Raw genomic sequence first — 7,572 nt, 5'->3', positions numbered from 1 at the left:
AAGGTAAAGCGTATGTTCCTGTAAAATTACTCTAAGCGCAATTTATCCAAATGTAGCAGTGTAGTAAATGAAGCGCATTACATCCCACCACAGACTAGGATAATATTTTGCACTGTTGCAACACCCCAAAGCAGGACAAGGCTATTTACATCCATCGTGCAGAAGTGCTGACATACAGATGGACAGACATCCAAATTGACAGATGGTCTTCTATTCGAACAAGCGTGCTGATTGTGAGTGAGTCAAAAAACACTGTGAAAAACTATCAGAGTGACATCCACGAACTCTGTTGGGATACACTAAAAGGACACACTTGGGGCGGGGGCTAGACATTAGGAAGCAAAAGCGGGACACTGTGACAAGCATACAGGCAGACCTTTAAAGTGTTTATGCAGATGTGTGAGTATGTGTTAATGTGTGTAGCCGCGGTTTGTAGGTGTGTGTGTGTGTGTGTATGTCCCTGTTTCATACAGCTCTTGCCCATTATAGAGCCACTCGGTGAAAGTAGTGAACATGCTGCCAAAACAAGGTGCTAAAAGTATTAAAGCACTGGTAGAAGATTTTGCACAGACGCACACACACTCACACACACACACACACACACACACACAAAAGCACATGAGCTGTGCAGTACTGACACCTGACAGCTCAGTGTTCCACAGGCGTACAGTAACGTATGAGGGGTGGCGCATGTAACGTCACTTCAAATTTTTTAAAAATGCCAACCTGCATTCCCCTAAGCCCAGTTTAACTTACAAAAATTAATTCACTGAGTTAATGAATGCAGCAAAACAGTACAATATGAAATAGAGTAAGCAATAAGGGAGACTGTGTAAAGTTGTCCCTTTTCGACCTTGCCCCATTTTGATGTGCAATTTTGAGGCTCGTTCGTATTAAGAGAAGCATAAACATCCATTTGAAGGCTTAATAGGAAGTCATGAAACGGCTGCCTGTGTGCTGTATGTGTGTACCAAGTCCCCCTCCACAGGCCCTTAAGTGGTGTGTATTTATAGAGTGTGTGTCTCTCAGGCCCACCGGCTGGTTATATGAGCTTCTTCTAATGGCCGGGAGGATGGGAAAAATCTATAGTCATGTTTCCTAAAAACAGACGTGAGTGCATGCATACACACTCAGTTAAGACGCATGCACTGGCTTTTAATAAGGCTGGTTTAAACTGACCTTTAATACATGACTTGAAAGCAAGCATATAGAATAGCTTTGTAGTTCAGCGGCGCGCTGATAAGAAGGCCCCACCTTAACTAGATTTCAGAGTTTAATTTTGTCCTATTTTTCTCAGCCAACGGAGGCACGCATAAATGGCTTTGGAAGGGTTAGCCGGGAAAGCAAAGGGAAGCATGCTTCTTAAAGCCGATAGAAGGTTCCATATGTGCTTATTTTGTCCTGCCTTTATACAATGTCCCGCTTGCTTAGGTGTCCATTGTTTCTCTTGTCCTTCAGTTGAACTAGCCATACCTAATGTCTACATCTATTCACAGCCTGTGTGTGCGTGCATGTGTGTGCATGTGTGTGTGAGATGTGAATGCAGGCCAGGTGGCCCTGCAAACGCAGCAATTTTACTGATGCTCCCACCATATGGTTGGGGTGATAGCATTAGAGAACCTGCGTTGAACCTGAAAAAGAGACGAGGGAAACAGATCGCAGGGGCGGGTCGCAATGCAGTTGACAGTGCATTGTGCTAAAGTAAATATATGCAAATTACACCAACATATGCTGTGAACTCGTGCCAGGACACATAAACATGCTACATAACATCCCCAGGCGGGTGTGCAGGCGCATAAAAGCAAATGAATGCGCGTGGTCATCACAGTGCCCAAGATGTTTTCCAGGCAACCCTCACGAAGTGTACACGGGTGCCAGCACACCTACACACACATACACAAGTGTACCATTAGACATTTCATCTTAGATGTTTCTTTGTGTACTATATTACAGAAATCTGGGTGATGTATGCCTGAACAGTCAGTGCATTTTTTTAAGGCGGAATCTCAAGCATAAGTCCTCATTTTCATCCCACTAAAACACTCTCTTACTTTTAAATACTCAACTTACCCTTCCATGGAGACTGCCGGCTTTAAATAACATGATGCGCAGTATCGAGGAAAACTGGTTAGAGCGTTGGCCTCACAGTTCTGGTTCCGGTGTTCAAATCCCGGCCCTGCCTGTGTGGAGTTTGCATGTTCTCCCCATGCCTGCGTGGGTTTTCTCTGGGCACTCCAGTTTCCTCCATCATCCCCTAAACATGCATGAATTGGACACTCTAAATTGCCCCTAGTTGTGATTGTGAGTGCGACTGTTGTCTGTCTCCACGTGCCCTGTGATTGGCTGGCAACCAGTTCAGGGTGTACCTCACTTCCTGCCTGATGATAGCTGGGATAGACTGTAACCCTTCTATTACCCTCATGTGGATAAGCGGCACAGAAAAGAAAAGAAATAATATGATGCAAAATTATAACAGTAATGTCAAAAGACTCTGTAAATACATTTTTGATAGAATGTTTGTGAAGTTTAATAAATGGTCTAAGATACTTCTAAAATAACAAAGACAGGTCTTTTATTTTCATATTTTTAAAAGGTACAATGTTGTTTTCCGCCTTAAATTTATAGACCAAGTGAGGTAAATCCGATTCAGAAATTTGTGCTTAAACTCCATTTAAAAACTTGAAATGAATACTCTACATGACTTGAGCTGCCCCTCAGTTTTTGTTTCTTATTGTGCGTTTGTAAACAAAACCTGAAATCTGTCTGAAAAGAAATACAAATGACTGCTTAATTGTGCATCCAAACTATTTTCAGGACTTCACCTCGACTCACCACGCACGATCCAAAACAACATTTGCACTTCTTAAAGTGAGGAGCAGCTCTTGCAGCAGTGACAACTCTCAACATGTTCAAGTAAACACGAAGCTCATGGAGTGACTATATGAATTCATCTCCAGCACCCTGTAAGTTTCTTGGATAAGGCAACAAGTATTATCCTCCAGTTTAACCCATCTTGGCGAACAACCAAACTGACACCAACGTCTCTGAGAGAGTCTCACAGAGGAAGGGACGTGAGGACTAATTGCATAGCGTATTTGAAATTTTAACCTACCTAAATATTGAAATTGCATCTACTTTCTGAGAGCCGTTCTGTTCGATTTTCTGCTGTTGTACTCTCCTCCCCCGTATTCCCTGGAGTCTCTCTCAGAGGGGAGCTGACAGGCTCGGAGATGGCATGGACTGAAGATCATTTTGTTAGCGTGAAGAAGAGGCTGTGATAATAGGAAGAAAAGGAGTAAAACATGATGCAGCAACCTTCGAAAGAGCATAAACCAGCAAACTCCTGTACTCTGGTTTACTGTCTCATGTGCTGTATTATTTTCAATCTCTCCCCCAGTGATCAAAATTAACTAAACTGCACATCTACCAGATAGTCTTTATTTATTGAAAGAGAGTCGCACCAGCCACCACAACAGGCAGGTTTTTATTTCTAATACATATTTTTAAATTTTCAAACCAGAGTAGTGATTAAAGCCACAAAGGTTTTCAATTCCCAAAATGTATTGTTTATTCAATATAGACCAGTGATTCAATATGCAACATTAATGCAAATACGTAAATAAACATGGTTCATTATTCTTGAAGGTGTCAATCGCCTCAAGAGTGAGATGTTTTCAGAAGGGTGGCTAATTTTATTTGTAGTCTGACACCATCAGAGACAGGGTGCAGTCATGAAGTACAGATCAACACAACATCAGTTCAAGATCAGGACAAAATATACACTGAAGCGTACAACTGATTGTCTTTATATATATGTATATATATATATATATATATAAACAAATACTTTCTGAACAGCTAGGTCACAAATCAAAGATTGAAGACTAGTTCTGTTCAGAATGTGATCATGAAACAAGGATCAGATATGCAGTTACATCTACAGTTAGATAAAAGCTACCTTTGGTTTGTTATGAGTATTATTTGATTATTTGGAGAGCCAGGATTTATGGTAAAGCCTCTTTGGCTTACATTCTACAGGTTTGTGTCCTGAAGATCCTCTTTCCAAACTCTTTAAGAGTACTGGTTTCTCCTCAAGACCTCTGGATTAAGTGATATCACACTGAGAGATTTGGCAATAAAGTTTGGTGAATGAAGAGTACGTGTCATTTACTTCCCCTTTGTATAGTTAGATTCATTCAAAATTCTTTTCAAGTGAACGTACTGAACACAAATACTTTATTAAATGAGTCGTTCTGCTGCAAGTGAGTCGTTTGGGAGCAGAAATGGAACCACTGTACTGTTCTGAGGAGGGACTAATCATGAGCAATTCATTCGGAATTAGCAAAAAAATAACCTACTCTGCAGTGAATGCATTGCCGTGACTGGTTTAACAATTTGGGCTTGCGGGGATAGCTTTAATTGGCATCATTTTCTCCAAGCTAACGGCTAATCTTGAGTCACCCAAGCGCATGAAAAAATTCATTCATTCATTGCAAGCAGCATATCCTCACAAGAGCTGCGGGAGTGCTGCAGCCTATCCCAGCTGTCATCGGCAGGAGACGAGGTACACCCTAAACCCGTTATCAGCCAATTGCAGGGCACATGGAGTCAGACAACAGTCACACTCACAATCACACCTAGGGGCAATTTAGAGTCTCCAATTAATGTTACATGATTTTGGGATGTGGAAGGAAATTGGAGTGCCTGGAGAAAACCGACGCAATCCCGGGGAGAACATGCAAACTCCACACAGGCAGGCCGGGATTGCACCTGAGTCCGCAGAACTGTGAGGCCAAAGCTTTACGACTGCCTCACCGCGCTGCCCATATATTGAAAGAAGACATGGCAGACAATGTTAAAAATACACTACCGAATATGCTCTAAAAACAAAGTGTACAGGGAGTCCTCGGTCTATGATTGACATCCGTTCCCTCAGCAGCGACTTAACTCGGATTTCAACTTAAAGGTCTAATTCAGAGGATCTGTATTTTATTTGTCTATTATACAAATGTAGCTAAAATTTCATGATTTTTTTTTTTTAGATTCTCAACACAACATAAATGAAATAAATTAGCGTCAAAGTCAGTCTCGAGATTTTGTTCGAAATGTCACTTGGATTCGGCAAGTTCCGTGACTCCCTGGAATGTGACGTCACATCCAGACAAAATTTAGCCAGAATGCAAAAGCTAGCAAAGATGGTGAAGAAGTGTGTTGTAATGGCTGTTCTGCGTCAAACGCCAATGGAGTCAGCTTACATGAATGGCCGAAAGATGAAGAGATAGGCAGGTTATGGACCAGGTTTGTGAAGACAAAGCGGGTGCATTGGACTTACAAATCAAAGTGGACAGTAATATGTTCCAAGCATTTCACGAAGGACTGCTTTGAAAACCCGGTAGTGTTCACTTGGCTTCGGTAGCAAGTAAGTATGTACGTGTTCATTTGTTTAGTATTGACAAGTATCTACCTCATTTTAAACATAAGTACAATACTGATGCAGATATTATGTCAGCTAATGTCCGTATCCATGTGATGTTTAGGAGGTGACGAAATTTGGACACTGTATAGAGTTAGTGTACTGTTGCCACTGAGGTCTTCCTGAAATTCGACAACGGCAGTGTGTGCTCTCAAGTGTTTGCTGCATTAATTAAAAAACGGGCTAAATGCATGGAAATAACGCGAATAATGGGCTATAAACATGTGATCTTTAAATGCAGAACGATACCGAAGGTTTCGATATTTGTTTTACGCCCCGGCTCCTCAGTCTCTAATACAACAACAACAACAAATGACTCACTGTTGTGTACAAGCAGCATCAGACGTTTAAACGTGTTTGAATTCAATTATTTCGTCAATCCTAACCCTATGTAGATTTCTTGAGGCACCTACAAGTCTATCTTTTGGGTGTGAAGTTCCACGTCAACTTCGTCAGGTATTGCCAAATCCTGTCCTTGTGTTGCATTCATTAACTCAGATTCGAACATATATGGTTGATTTACACCTGCATCAGATGTTTTTCCAAACATGGGAAGAATTAGAAAATTCGCCCTCTTCAGTTCCTATCCCTTCCACAGAGCATTCCATAAAAACTTCATCACTCCTGTTTATCTCCTCTAGATCCCACTTGCAGCGTGTATGATTTATCCATTGTGTTTACTGGGGTTGTCTAGATGTGACGTCACACTGAAGCAACTTCTACAAAGCCTCGGGTTGAAACAGCCATCAGAGGCATTCGGATTACAGAAAAAATGTGCACTTTGACGCTAATTTATTTATTAGCTGTTATGGTTTTAAAACATTTGTTTATGAAACAGTAGCTATGTTTTGTGTGATACAAAACTGAAATATAGATCCTTTGCATTAGACCTTTAAGTCTGATTTCACTATTAAAGCCAAAATTTACGATAACCTCTGCGATTGTCCTCAGCATTCCAGTGACCCTCGTGAGTGGGTGTTGGTACTTTACATAAAAAAATAAAATACATTAAAGTAAATAAAAAAAGATGCTTCACTTACTATTAGAGAAGGGAGGCTGGGACGTTGAAGAATGAAGAGAGGCTGCACTCAGCTATTGCTAAGTAAGCAAGTGCAGGTAGCCCTTGCTAGCAATAAATTCCTCCTGAGCGTCCTTACCTTTCTGCTCTTTCCAAGTTAAGAAAATACGCCATGCATTCTCCCTTAATGAACATGAGGCTTATATTAAGTCTACGTTGATTCGGATCCTGAATCCATAATTTAAGTAATCTTTGGATCTCGGCAACGATCGACAAACGTTGCATAGTTATTTTTTCTTTACATAAAAAGTTGCTTTGTGATTACTGTATCCCTTATAGGGGCGAAACCCTTCATGTGCACAAAAATACAGCCTTTGTCCTTAATAAAAATCGTCTGACTAAAGCCAAAGTCTTTATGTCTGTCGGTGTTAATCCTTTCTCCCTTTTTTTTTTTTTTGTAATTATGTAGTTCCACGGTCTAAAACAAAACCCCACCTTTCTTGTTTTGGGCCATAATGTGTAAAAAGGTGGGAGAAAAGGGCAAATAAACTCCCAGCGCACAAACACAGATAAGCATACGCAGAAACAATATGGTGCTGTGGCTATAAAGTTGAAACGTCTTAGGTCGAGACCGTCTTAAACCGAGAACTGCCTGTATAAGGGTGTAACACAAATGTAAACATGTCTTTTACAGTTGAGTAACTATCAAGTAACAGCCACAATGCCCTACTTCTCCCTAATGCACAACTGAGAACATCTTATTATCGATTGCTGGCCTCTTTTTCTGCAGGAGTCATACGCTGGCTCCTCCCAGCCGCCTTTGGTCCATTTTTTTCTTCTGTAGTCTCAGAGGAGACCTGCTTGCAAGGCTGGATCACTTGTCATTAACTTAGTGCGAGTCCCATTTGCATGAGCAGCTAGAAACCTCTTATATACAACATACATACACTTATTCTCATCCATAGCTATGCTCTCTGTCATTACTATTTCCCACAGAGTCGAGGCATTTGGTGCGAACCACTAATGAGCCCCCTATCTGACCTAATTATTCCAGTCATAGATGTGGGGCCACAATGAGTTT

The 7,572-nt window shown here is 41.1% G+C and overlaps 1 long non-coding RNA gene across 1 annotated transcript; it reads right to left on the bottom strand.

Moving 5' to 3' along the window:
- Positions 1-773: 773 nt before the first annotated feature.
- Positions 774-6,748, bottom strand: LOC133506701 (uncharacterized). Its single transcript, XR_009796581.1, has 4 exons — positions 6,514-6,748; positions 3,113-3,272; positions 2,071-2,254; positions 774-1,883 (listed from the first exon to the last, which is right to left on the bottom strand). It is a non-coding gene; the product is annotated as an uncharacterized LOC133506701 (long non-coding RNA).
- Positions 6,749-7,572: the final 824 nt, after the last annotated feature.

Source organism: Syngnathoides biaculeatus, chromosome 9 (genome assembly GCF_019802595.1).
Source record: "Syngnathoides biaculeatus isolate LvHL_M chromosome 9, ASM1980259v1, whole genome shotgun sequence".
Taxonomy (NCBI): domain Eukaryota; kingdom Metazoa; phylum Chordata; class Actinopteri; order Syngnathiformes; family Syngnathidae; genus Syngnathoides; species Syngnathoides biaculeatus.
This window is presented reverse-complemented; position numbering and strand designations above follow the sequence as displayed.